The sequence below is a fragment of the Carassius auratus genome, chromosome 14 (assembly GCF_003368295.1).
Source record: "Carassius auratus strain Wakin chromosome 14, ASM336829v1, whole genome shotgun sequence".
Lineage (NCBI taxonomy): Eukaryota > Metazoa > Chordata > Actinopteri > Cypriniformes > Cyprinidae > Carassius > Carassius auratus.
In genome coordinates this window covers 19,278,146-19,292,550 of record NC_039256.1, presented here as the reverse complement: position 1 = coordinate 19,292,550, position 14,405 = coordinate 19,278,146, and the positions used below count along the sequence as shown (strand labels likewise).

At 37.5% G+C, this 14,405-nt stretch overlaps 1 pseudogene; it reads right to left on the bottom strand.

Moving 5' to 3' along the window:
• The window catches only part of LOC113113907 (glutamate receptor 1-like), a 69,293-nt pseudogene that overhangs the window by 36,805 nt on the left and 18,083 nt on the right, over positions 1-14,405 (bottom strand).

The window sequence follows — 14,405 nt, the reverse complement described above, 5'->3', positions numbered from 1 at the left end:
GCAATCAAGAGCTCATTCACCAAACAAAAGAGTTTTTGTACTAAATTAAAAGAGAAAACAAAGTCAAGCAGTTAGCAGAAAGAAGCTTTCACTGATTGCAAAAAAAAACAAAATGCTCATGGAGACATTTCAGAAACAGTCAGAAACTCTGATATCAGAAGCATAAATTATAATGTTTTTTTGACATGTTATACTGTACATTCCAATATTTTGATATCTGAAATAAAGCTGAAATAAAATATAAGATTAAAATCAATTTAATTTAGTAGCCAAACATGACATTTTATTTTTAGCTAAAGTACTAAAATTACTCACAAAATTGTATAAAAACTAAAGCTACATAAAATAGTATAAAAACTATAAGTGCCATTCTAAAGGTCAGGATTATTAAGATTTTTTATGTCTTTTAGAGAAGTTTGCTGCATTAATTTGATCAAAATACAGAAAAATATGTAATTTTGTGAAATATTATGGCAATCTAAAATAAGAGTTTTCTATTTTAATATACAATATACAAAAGTTTGTGGTCAGTAATTTTTTTTAAAGAAATTAATACTTTTGTTCAACAAGTGTTAGTAAAAAAAAGTGATAGTAAAGACTTATTTTGTTAGAAATTATTTCTATTTTGAACAAATGCTGTTCTTTTTAACTTTTCAGACATCAAAGAAAAAAGCGTAACAGGTTCCAATAATAATAATAATAATAATAATAATAATAATAATAATAATAATAATAATAATAATAATAATAATAAATGAATAAATGAATAAAAAAGCTGCACAATAGATTCAACACTGATAATAAATCAGCATATTAGAATGATTTCTGAAGAATCATCTGACACTGAAGACTGGAGAAATGGCTGATGAAAATCAATGCTCTGTCACAAAAATAAATAATATTTTTAAGTATATTAAAATAGGAAACAGATATTAGAAATTGCAATAATATTGCCCAATATTACTGTTTTCTGTGACCTGTATGCCAGGTTAAACACATCATGGGACACTAGGAGTCCAGAAACAATCGAGAGATGGAGGAGAAATGGGGCCAGGAGTCAATTCAGATGTCTCTGATTACAACAGCGAGCTGCTTTCTGAAGCACAGCCACAGCTCTCTCATGATTGGCCGTGTCCTTCTAGTTTTTTTTTTTCTTTTTGTTCGGCAATATGTCTTTTGGCATTCCCTCTCATGTCGACTATCTGCTCTCATAGCAACAGTGACATCCTGTTTCTTGGAACAGGGCAGCACTGATGATGTCCGTCAGTTGTATGTGGCTGATGGAATAGATCGCAGGTTTTTGACGGATTTTGTCAGTATTTGCCAGTCTTGCTCTCTCGGCTCAGGCTGATTATTCTCAGTTTCAGGCGTAGGCGGTCCTCCCACTCTAGAACTACAGTGAGGGCTTTTGCCCATCTGATCCTACACAAACTCACTGTGAACCTTGCAAGATTTTGGACACCCGTATTCTGATAACAAGTTCTCAAATCACAACAGTCAAGCACAAGACTTGGGAAGCTAGTACAGTCAGAATGTTAGATTTGAGGGATGTGTCTTCTTAACATACAGTAAGAGAACATCATAACCATGCATCAATCAGAGTAAAAGATCAATCTTTGGTATTTTAATAATACATTTCCAGACTGTTGAAATGAAGATTGTGTTTTATTTTTAAATGATTAGTTCCCCATCCTAGTCTCTCCTCTGTGATGTACCTGTAGCAGGTGTCCATATCTATTGACTGAGTGGATGGAGCTGTATCTTTTTCCGCTCTGTGTCCCAGTAAATGTGGTGCAGTGAGTTGGTGATGTTACTATAGAAACTAGCCTTCACCCAAAAGGCTTGGACACAGAGGGGAAGCTTACATGGGCATCCTCTCAGATACAAACGTCCAAGCGCGCACACACACACACACACTCATTCACACTTTCACATCCACACATACAAACGCAGTGTAAATAGGACACTGGGAGTAATTTGCTCACTTCTTAAAATGTGGCCATTATGGAAATAGCAGGCAGTTGCAAATCTTTCCTTATTGCTTTGCAACCTTTATCATTTATCATTTACAATTTCATCTAACAAACCGGCCAGACCAGTTTTATTTAAAATTCTCCACAGTTTGCCATCCAGGAGCACACCACAGCATATTAATGCTGCGATTATCATCATTTCAGTTTAAATCAATTTAACCCTCTATTCTCATATGCTGAGCGCACCTACAGACAAGGACGGCAAAAATCACTTGTAGTTTTTCATATTCACGTAGCAGTTCTCCAGGCAACGTTTATATAACATCTCATCTGTTAGTCATAGCGAGCAGCTTCTTGTGTTTGGTCAGTAGTGAAAATATGCGAATCACCTGTAATATCAAGAGTAGCAGTGACATTTGAAAGCTTCATGCTGAGCATTAGTCATGAGATCTCTGGTGCTGAAACGAGTGGTGTGTTTTTAGCTTACCAGGTTTGCTAGTATGTAGTGGTAGCTCTTCACGTTCTTTCCCAACTCGATGATCTGAAATAGACCAACAAATGAAGGTGAAAAACTAAAGCAGTTAGTATAAATTGTGGTGTGCATTGTAAAGCCTTATCTATGCAAATAAACCATATATATCACACTGTAATTTTTGTTGTATTATTCCACATAATTCCAAATAAGTTTTTGTCTTACACAGAAGTCATAATGTGTGTCAATGTGCATGATTACTTTTCCTTTTCTTACTGGTGAAAGTAAGGATACGTAAATAACTAAATATGTAATAACTAAAAACACACTAAACAATTTTTCCTACTTCAGACTGTTCATTTCAATGAAATGGTGTCAATGCATGAATGAAAGTCATCTTTAGATAAAAGCATCTGCCAAGTGCATAAATGTAACCTTTAAATAATCATAACAACAATGGCACATTTTCTATAAGCGTACACCCACCAATCGCCATAAAATGACTACATTCCTGGGCTTTCATCTTTACATAGAGTTTAGGGTGTTTCAGAATGAAGATGTTACAAAGAGGAGAGGAATGAAGATTTATGATGCAGGTTTTCTTTTGTGTGGCTATAGAGATAACAAAGCCTCTGCAGGCGTGGAGAGTACAACAGTGGTGAAAAACAATGAGTCATACACTGATGGGGGAGGAACACATTAGCAGTGCTCTCAGTCTGTTTGGTACACTACACTGGCCGAGGGTCACAGCTTGAACTTGTGTGGATGTATGTGAGTGCTTTGTGTGCAGTGTCAATGGCTACCATAGACTTTGACACCAGCAAACTGTTACGCTGTTCAATGGCTTCTATTAAAGAAAATCCTCTGCATGTACTAGAGATGTGCAGGAGTAACCGGGTTCATAGTGATCATGAAGGCATACTTCTGTAACCAAAATGTATGCATGTGAGTATCTATTTGTTCTCTCACACACTTCTGAAGTTGTGAAAGCTTACAGTGATAGCCTGTGGCCATAACAGACAGTAACATTAGTTATTAATGGTGACCCCAGTAAGATTTCATCCGGCAGGCCAGCCCAGGGCTGTGAACACCACTGACAAGGACGCTTTCTGGTTTTCTTGTGTATTTCAATGCTGGGATCAACATAAAGAGGCATAGTTCACCCAAAAATGAAAACTTGCTGTCAGTCTGTTCCAAAACTGTATAACCTTTCTTCTATTAAAAATAAAACATTTTAAGAATGTTTTTTAGATTGTTTTTTATACAATGGAAAACACCAACCTTACCAACCATTTTCAAAATATTTTATTTTTTGTTTCACAGAATAAATAAACAACATGTGGATGTGTAGATGATGACAGACTTTTTCCTTTAATGCAGAACACAGGAATGAAATCAATTTATTTTGGCACTTTTAGTCCATTTCTGTAAAATCTTTGAGCCAATATGAAAGTATGTTCCAAAAAGCTGACAAAAAAACTTGTAAAAGCAGCACATTCTGGAAAAAGGACCAAAAATAATGATGACTTCATCTCTTGCTAAAGGTATAAACACATTTTTCCAATAAAAAGCACTTAACAAATGAAACTGTCAGCTCTTTGTGATACCACATGCCACCGATTAGAAGAAGCCAGAAGCAAACCGTAGACTTCCTGGGCTGTGACAAACTAATGGCTACTGGTGTTATTTTAAGTTTTTCATATTTCTATTTAATTTTATTTTAGGTTTAATGTGATATATATTTTAACAGTTAATAGTTTTACTCAACAAAAATAATGTTGACTCTCTGAAAAAAGACACTAATACTTCTGCTTAATAAAAATACCCTGCATTTGTACTTTTGGTATACTAAACTGGTATACTTACAATCTGCTAAACTGGAGCAACTGGTTTTGAACTTAATACACTTTAATTGCATGGAAGTAGTGCCGAAGTCCAACTAAAGATATACTTAAGTATATTTAAATGTGTTAAAATGGAACTATTGCAAGGTTACTTTAGGCACATTTTGAATATCCTGCATCTAAAGACTAATATTATTATAAAATCATACAGTCCTCATCAATTGGGACAATAAAACACATTTTAGGCTTAATATTAAGAAGTGTGCATTGTGCACAAGAAGTTCTCCAAATAAAGTTTATATATCATTGTTATATCAGGAGGTCTCCAGTGATATGTCGGTAAATATGCTAACAGATTGGAACTACATTTAGTATGAAATAAATGTTTTTTAAATATGTTACTTTTTTACTAGGGAAGTCATGCTGTTACTTTCTATTTCAAAAGAAAGTACATTTCTGTTTATCAAACTACTTTATGGAGTCTTTTAAATGTACCTACTAAAACGTTCCACACAACATCTTGCATGGTTAGAGAGTGATGAAAAACATGCACATTGAGTTTTTCCTCAATTAAACCCTCTGGCCCCTGGTGTTAGTGAAAGAATGTGAATCAAAGTGGGAGGAAATGACACCAATGTTGTTTCATGGTATGATTGGTGGATGCATGATGATGGATGATTGCTTTCAGAGAGGAAAATTTGTCTAGGCGTGCTGTGCAAATTGCGACCAAATGATGCAACAGCCTTAACTGTGGGCACCGTGCTATCAATAACACAACACGGCCTGTCGAGGGTCTTCTTTTTGAGTCATGAAATAGAGGAACGGAGAGAAAGGGAAGAAAAGGCACGCTCTCATTAATTACAGTAACAGGACACTTCCTCCTACTCCAGGCAGCAGAGAGAGGTGACAGAGAAAGTGACGCGTCACTATGGCTCCGTTGCCAACCCCAAATGTCAGCCCAGTGTTATTTATCTGCTCCGTCCTTATCGCTTTTTGAGGGAGAGAGAGAAAGAGAGCATCTTGGGGCTTGCTGCATAGGCCACTCCATCTGATTTGAGTGGCCACAGGCTTCACAGAGTATTCCAAATCTGAATTACATTTTAAGTTGAGTCATCTACGCCTTCAGATGATTACTGACATATACTCATTATGACATGGTTATTAGCAACATTAAAGCTGAATGTTTGTGTAGCTATGACTAGCTTTTAGTCTTGATTGAAAGACATATTTAAGTGGTCTTAGTACATTTAGAGAAAAGAACAAGGAATCACAATTTGGATCCAAAAATTGATTCCTCATTAATTTGGAGCACCGGACAGCATGTATGACTATAATAAGAATGGTGAGAGCCAATTACCTTCTTCAGGATGGAGGTGAGTCTCTCCAGCTCACAGTCGATGATGATCTGGCCCTCCTTCCTTTTGTCCAGGTCCTGGAACACTTTGAGGAAGGACGCTTCTGTCATTGTCTCAACATTTACGGAGGTCACCAGCCAGTTATGCTCTGCTGCTGTGTCCAGAACCTTCTGCAGAACTGACAGTCCTAGAATACAAATGAACAAAATTAGGCAAGCAGAATTCCAAAAAGCTGAGGTAATCAGTTGCATCAAAATGTTACATTTTTTAAGATTAATAGAACTTGAGATCTTTATTTTGAACTAGACAAACAAAGTAACTGCATTTAATTTGAAATATTGAGTAAGCTAACTTATATGTATATGGAGGAAGAACTAGTTAATATGACACGTTCTGTAAAATGCAATGTGTGAATAATGAAATTCTGGTAAGTTAATTAATTAGAAGGACATTCTGAAGCATCTCAGGAGCTTGGAGGACTATAGTATCGACACTCTGTTATCTCCAGGCACCTCTGACCATCTGAATGCCACTTTATTGGCTGTGAATTCAGTAAAACCTTCCAGGACGGTACAGACACTGGAGAATGAGAGCGACACTATTCACAGACAGGAAATGAGGTTCGATTAGTGAAGCCATTGATCTTGGCATTGGATTCAAAGATGGTGGATGCATGTGTGCAACACTGAGGGACCAATCAGCTTTCTCCCTAGACACCAACAAAAATCTCTCCGATTCAAAAATAATACGCTATTGCAACAAGACACAATCTGTCTCAAAACCTAAAGTGCTGCCTCACTGTCTGCAACATCCAGCACCCTGAAAAGTGTTCCTACTGCTGCTAAACTAATGGCATGACACTCTGAAACAGCAGCTTTTAAAATTTTTAATTACAAGGACCCCTAAACACTATGCTCATCTGGAGAGCCAACCCCCCCCCCCCCCTTCTAAAATATAAACATGACTATATTTTCAGGTACAAAATAAAATAAAATACTACCAACTTTTTGGAGCAGACGTAACACCAGCTTCAACTTTCACATAAGAACCGATTAGTTGTCAAGGATCATATGATCCATGACATGACGACAAGGGTAGATGATTGCTCTTATTATGTTTCCGCTGAGAGCAGTTTGCTTCTTGTGTTCTCAGCACTTCAGCACCATGGCCAGCTCCTCCAAACTCATCAAAACCTCTCCAAGCACTCAACTGCTTGCTTTCAGAGCCATCTATGCTTTTTGCTGCATGAGTATTTCACAGAACAAGCCCAAGTTTATCCTGTAAAAAAAAAAAAAAGGAAACAAAAATCCTGCTAGTCTACACCCTCCTGTAAATTCTGTCAGGCTCTACAAAGAGACATAAATACAGCAACTCTCCTGTGAGCATTTATATGGGAAATTGTTTATGAAATGTTTAATGGACTTACTCAGGTTTGTTTTATGTTTTGAACAGCACCCAAAGTAAAAAAAGCGTGCACTCAAATTTTACAGTCTTTGTTTAATGCAACACCACACAGCTGTTGCATGAGCTGTAATTAAAAGGAGAGCAATGACAAGGATGCACACTTTATAATTTATGGAACCAATGGATCCCACAGCAGAAATAACAGGAATAAATATTGCATTTATGGGGTGGGATGGACCACAAAATAAATCACAGGAAGCGGCAACTGTGCAAGAACTGTGTATGTTTTTGTGCACTACAGGGACTAAACACTTACTTAACCACTGTATAATAAAACAAAGATAATTTTTTGAGAACTGAACATCATTTAAATGTGTCAAATGTAAGACAAATAAAATAAAACATAAATCTGTTATCTTTAACCTTGATGTCAGGAAAAAAATTGCCTTAAAATAAAAATTCAATCATTCATCTTCACATTATTCCAAAACCATTAATTGAGAAACACTCAAGCTTCAAAAAGGATGCAAAGATATTGTAAAAAAGTGTTCATGAGAGAGACAGTGTCATTCAGTTTGTGTAATTTTTTAAAATTTTGAGTCAGATCTTTTTAATTGATCCAGTTCACAAAACTGGATCACTGACAAATCTGTTTCAGTTCTTGGATTCATGGTCTCAGTGATTCTGTATAAGCAAAAACAACCACCACAGGGGAAGATAATCAGTGATAACGATTTCAATTTCAGTCTCTCACTCACACAAAACTGTTTGGGTTAACATTTCCTGGTCAAATCGGTGTATTTTTCTATCTGATAATGTAACAATAAACCTTTAAAATGGCTTAAAAACATATGGCTCCATATAGTGTCACCCATAGTGTCCAGTGTTACAATGACCATCTTTTTGCAGTGCCTCACCTGTCAGTTTAATGAGTAGATGACATGAAGTGGTTAGCCTAATTAACCCCAGGTTAGCTAGACTGACAACAGGTCACAAAGCTTTGGATCGTGGCAAGTTTCAGAGGGCTTTTTTGTAGAATGCAATGCATACAGTCCCAGACACAGACATTTCTTTTAATGTTTTTGCTGCTGCTCAAAAAAAGTAATTTCTGGGAATTCCTTCAGTTTATTGCAGTTGCTGTGAAAACTAAAAACAGAACAGCTTGACCCTTAGCCAATTTTTATTCTTAGCAGTTTTCACAAAGTTTTGGTGAATAAATTCAGTCGCTCTTTTTACTTTATTAACACTCTTTATTAATCCCCCAGAGCTGTGTGGAGCACTTTTTAAGATGGATGGATGCACTTTATTTTGCTTCAAAATCTCAACCACCATTCACTGCCATTATAAAGCTTGGAAGAGCCAAGACATTTTTTAATGTAACTCTGATTGTGTTCATCTAAAAGAAGAAAGTCATATAGGATGGCTTTAGGGTGAGTAAATCATGGGATAATGTTTCATTTTTGGGTGAATCATCCCTTTACATGATGCATTTGTTACCTTTTTGGAGCTGCAAAGGGGACATTTGAGGGTCAAGCACAGACGTGACGGTAAGTAAACGGTCACAAAAAGTTCTTGAAGCAGTCTAACTATACAGCAAATTATATTTACAATGTAGTTTGAAAAACAAGTCAAAACTAGTTGGATTCCAAAGGACAGAAAGCACGTATTCACAGCAGAAGCAAGGAATATTGATTTCCTTCTCTGCTTCTGTCCGTCTCTGTTTTGTGCACTTGCCCTTTGACCCCTCTGCATCTGAGCCAGAGTTGCTTCCTGCTTGACTCAGTGTGAGTACAGCTGGACCACTTTAAGACTGCAGGGTGATTTGACATTAAGGAGCTCTCACTCCCAGCAGGCTCAACAAATGGCTCACGATGCACACAGAGAACAGGGCCAGCGGGGGAAGACATCTCTCCTTAGCCTCATTCTCACTCATCTGGGGTGGTGTGACGCCGGTGGAGTACTACGCCAACATGGAAAACAGCACACAGTGGAGGAACTGATTTTATACACATAGTAAGCTAACGCCGTGGCTGGGTTCACATACGGGCTACAAACACTCTCACACGTATGTCCTTAAAAGGCTTAAAATAACCCCATAGACAGTGCAGCACTGTATCTAGGCAACAAGAGGCTGGTGATATGGCTTCCTGCGGTTTGGTTCCTCTCAGTCACAGAGTTAATGATCCTACAATCTTAACCCAGAGCCCTCAGCACTTCCACAAGATGAAACCATCACCAAGACACCCATGGCGTGCATATAGGCAGGCATCAAACCTATTGTGTGCGTAGAGCTGGAGCATTGAAGGGTACTACATTTCTTAAAAAAGACCTGTAATATGTAGATCGCATCATGCTCCTACAGTATCATGGTCGGCTGAGCTGAACGTCTGTGACAGATGGTGACACGTTATGGTGACACTGGAGCCGATTGGCTACGGGGGGGTGGGGGGTGGGGGTACACCTGGTGCTGACAGGTGTGTCGGATTCTACCTGCTTGGGAAGCAGTGCCGGATGCCCGTGACTTTTCAGATCTGGGAATTTCAGCTATTTATTTTGAGGCAAGAAGTGTCAGGCATGAAAAATTCTTGTATCACTGTGCTGTGGGATGGTACATGGCAACAGGGTCCAAAATTAACACTCGGTGAATGCCAAGCACAAGTAAAAATTGGGTTAGTCACCACTTGGCTGGTAACTGTCTTAGGAACTGCAACATCTTTTAAATCAAATGAGTTAGACAGTCTAATTTCAATCAAAGTAGAAAAATAGTTTAACTTTCCCTGATGTAAAAGATGTGCATGATTTAAATAAATGACAACCGTCTATCAAAGAACTTTTACCAAATTGGAAGCTTTTCCATCAGGATTTATTTCACAAAAAATTAGGTCAACAAAACAAAAATATGAGGAACAAAATTATTATGGCTGGCTTGTCAGTGTTCATTTCTTATGAATTCTGTCATTATTTGCACACTTTTATGACCTTCCAAACCTGTATAAATTTATTTTTTATACTAAATTAATTATTTTCATGAATGCTGGGGGAAAACAACATTGGACCCAATTGCCTTTCATTGTATAAAAAAAAAGAAAAAGAAAATACAGGTTTGGAATGATACGGTAAGTGAATTAAATGATTGTTTATTTATTTAGTTTTCGCATTTTTAGGAAAACTATTCCTTTTAGGAAAAACAACTGAACCTTTCCCAAACTGACATTTTTTATAATAATAATAAAACAAAACCTAGATTCATGGCTTGAATGAAATATTTATTGGTTGGTTAATGTTCTTAATTCATCAGCCCTGGCCTGTGTGGCAGGCAAGTACATTTTGGACCCTTCTTAAAATAACAATAAAACCATGTGTGGGGGTGATTTGGAATTATAATTTTTTTTTCCCTGGCCTTCAGCTAGATACATTTTACTCTGGCACAACGGTTTCATTCTGGCAGATCTCCATGGAGAAAGATGCACAAATGAGCTCCAAGTGCATGCATCCACTTAGATCAGAACACTATTGTTCATCTCAGCAACACCAAAGCAGGCTGCTCTCTCATGAGTCATATCTATATCTGTCGTTACACACCAACATGTTCACAAACCAGGAACAAAAGCTGACTCAATGTGCACACCAGCAATGTGGTGGTAAATACTGGCTCTCAGAAAACCAACCAGCCACATTCAAAAGAGAATTCGAATGGGTGAATTCAGTGCATTCAGTGCAATTCAAAATTTTTCCAGCACAAAAACCTGTATCTTATTCACTAAGCCCCCCAAATCCATTTCAACCAAGTGCTACATGTATCACTACAGCACTACACTATGAGTATTTAAATTTTCATGTGCTTCAAAGACACCTCAGTTCTATTCAAATTAAGATTGATATAAAATACCCCTTTTAGAGCGCTTTTAAAGAAAGATTTAGAGAGACGTTTTATTCACGTGAAGGGTTTTGAAACTTTTTGATGCCAAGAACCCTAAAAATGATGACTACTAATCAACTTAAACTGTGTGAAAAAAGGTCAAGTTGAATTAAATGTATTATAACATTATTTATTAATATTATTCATTTATTAATATTAGTTATGCTAGTGTAATAATGATAATAATATATTCATATTTATTGCTATTGAAATAATGACAATAATAATAATTTAAATATATTTGTTTAATAATAAAACTGCATTTCAATAATAATAATAATAATAATAATAATAATAATAATGATAATAATAATAATAATAATAATAATAATAATAATAATAATAATAATAATAATAATAATGAATATTACTATAATTTTAAATATTTTTTCTCTAAATGTGCAGCTCCAGTTTGGAAAATCCAAAATATAATCAAATAAAAATATGCAAATAAACATCGCTATTAGTGGGCGCAATTCATTCTTAATAACCCCCTCTCCACCCCCCGGAATCCAAATAATAAGATCTTAAAAGCAGGTCTCACCAGAGTCCGAGCTGTACATGTAGACAAACTTGGACCACTTGTAGTGCTCGATTACGCCCACCAGGGCATCCTGCAGTTCGGGTCTCAGCTGGATGACAAACTGGTTGGAGTTTTCCATGGGGAAGCTGGGCGTCACAAAGCAGACGTGTAGTGCACCGCAGAACGACATCAACATGTTGACAGTCTTCCTGTCGTACACGCCGATGATGGCGTACACTCCTTTGGAGAACTGCGAACAGACTGGAGAAGACAACAGAACACGATTTACAACACAGACATCATTTTCGTCGCATTGTTAGCATCGCGCTGGCTTTATTATTCACTTCCGAGAAGCAATTAGTAAATGTTTCTATATGCATCACTGGACTGGAAATGGTGTGGATGAAGTTTCTGAAGGGCCAGATAATCAATGCGCACAACGGGTCTCGCTGAAATTTACCAAACAGCAGGGCGCTTTTCTATCTCTGCTGCTTTGAATGTTGAATATCTTTTCCTCTCTCTGTTGGTGGCAAAATGGCCTCAATCTGTTTTGAACCAGGTTTCCCTGTGTATTTTAATGCTGTATCATACTCTGCTGTTGCTATCTTTGCCCTGGCCGAGGTTATTTTTCACTGCGGCTCCGGGCCTCACGTTTCAGTCTCTGCAACTAAACAGATTGAAGTTGCAGTCTGTTCGCTGCCCAAGGCCCAAATCCCAGCAGGGGCCGCCTGAGGGGCACAGGGGGAGCAGGAGCAATAGGCATGGCCATCACCCAAACTGCCTGCCCCACAATGCAACAGCCCATAAGCAGTGCAGTGTGCCAGCATCTCCAGCATGTGTGTTTTTGTGTGTGTGCGTGTCTGTGACCACTGGCCTTCATCACATGCACTATGACTCATTTCAACATCCGACTGAAACATAAACACTTCATCTGTCAGATATATAGATACAGTCTCAATCTTAAGTCACATACCATGAAATAAACAAGCAAATTAGATCTTATAAAGAGAAGGTGATATTTAACACAGGCACTGTATATAAAAGTCACACACTTGGTGCCAAGCAATAATGAGTGTGACACGTCTATAACAGACGCTGCCATGAGCTCTGAGGTAATATTGGGGGTGTTCTTATCACATGGCTCTGCTTCCTCTGTGACTGATGACTTGCACATTAATTCTGTCTGGGCTGAGCTTTGTGGACCCGGAGAGACAGAGAGAGAGAGTGAAAGTGAAAAGGGAAAGGAAGGTGAGGGACTGCATCCCTCTGTGTTAGCTATTACCGAAGGCATATGGCACATTGAATTGACATCCTCACCATACCATATGTGCTTGTCTTGAATGATTTCACATACTTTTTTTTGTCAATTCATACATTGTTAATAACCTGCACTCATTCATCTACAACATATTGTTGAACTGGGTTCCTGGCAACAGGCATCAGCAGAACATATTCATTACCTTTATTTGATATCGTTTGGCACATGGCTTCATTGGAAATGACTTAACATTAATTGCAGCGATATACTGGCTGACTGAACAGAGTTTTAGTGCCTCACTCATGGGGTTTTAAACTCGCAATGCTATCTGAGATAGTCACACTGATGTACTTGAGAGAGATGCGAGTGTGAGTCACACTCCTTTACTGATTCTTTCACTCTTTTTCTACACACCATTTCCTGTGTTTTTTTCATTTTATTTGGGGGTCATACAATTTTGTAATGTTTTGTAAAGTCTCTTATGCTCACCAAGGCTGCATTTATTTGAAAACAGTAATATGACATATTACTACAGTTTACAATAACTGTTTTCTATTTAAATTTATTTTCAAGTGCAGTTTATTCCTGTGATGGAAAAGCTGAATTTTCAGCATCATTACTGCAGTCTTCAGTGTCACATGATCCTTCAAAAATCATTCTAATATGTTGATTTGGTTTCTTTTTATTATCATTGTTGAAAAAAGTTACACTGCTTAATATTTCTGTGGAAAAAATACATCGCGATTATAAATGATTTATAAGCTGCATTTAAAGGGGGGGTGAAATGCTCGCTTTCACTCAATCTCCTGTTAATCTTGAGTACCTATAGAGTAGTACTGCATCCTTCATATCTCCAAAAAGTCTTTAGTTTTATTATATTTATAAGAGAAAAATAGTCTGGGCCGATTTTTTTCGGAAAAACATGAGCGTCTGTAGGCGTGACGTGTGGGCGGAGCTAAAGAATCACGAGCGCGAGTAGGCTTTTGCGTTACGAGCGTTTGGAAGTTGTGACATTACCTTGAGGAAAAAAACCCATCATCCAAATCAAACCATGGCTAACAGTCAGATTCAGCCGTTTATTTATGTTCCAGAATCAGATCCCGAGGCTTAAACTGAACGAGAGCAGCAGCAGCAATAACTACAGCAGGACGTCTCTATGTGGTATGTATTTAAACTGTGTATATTTGCTTAGCGGTTTTGGAAAATGACTAAGTTCCCCTTTATGTCGTCTTTTTTTTTTTAAAGGTGTACAAGGTTTACTTGATGTGCTTACGCGCCGATAGCTAAGTTAACAACACAGAGATATTTGAAGCAGTTTTACTCACCGCCTGTGGTTCCAACACACGATCGTGACCCTTTTTCGTTGGGATTGCATTATCCTTAAGAAATAAACGATACGCAAATCCGGCGTCAAACTGGGCCTTGTTTGTAAAACAAGCATCTTCGAAATGCAGGGAACAAACAAAAATACTTGCACAACTCCTTCGATGCTCTTTAAAAATAAACTCCGTCCACTGGTCCCTTAATGTTTTTTTTTTTTTTTTGGTAATCTGTGCAGGGTTGTCTTGCCCTCGCAACCAAAAACACACTTCTTTTGGGACATTTCGCGACGCTCTCGCTCTGATCAGTGAATGTCTGTGTTCTCAGTGCTGTGCTA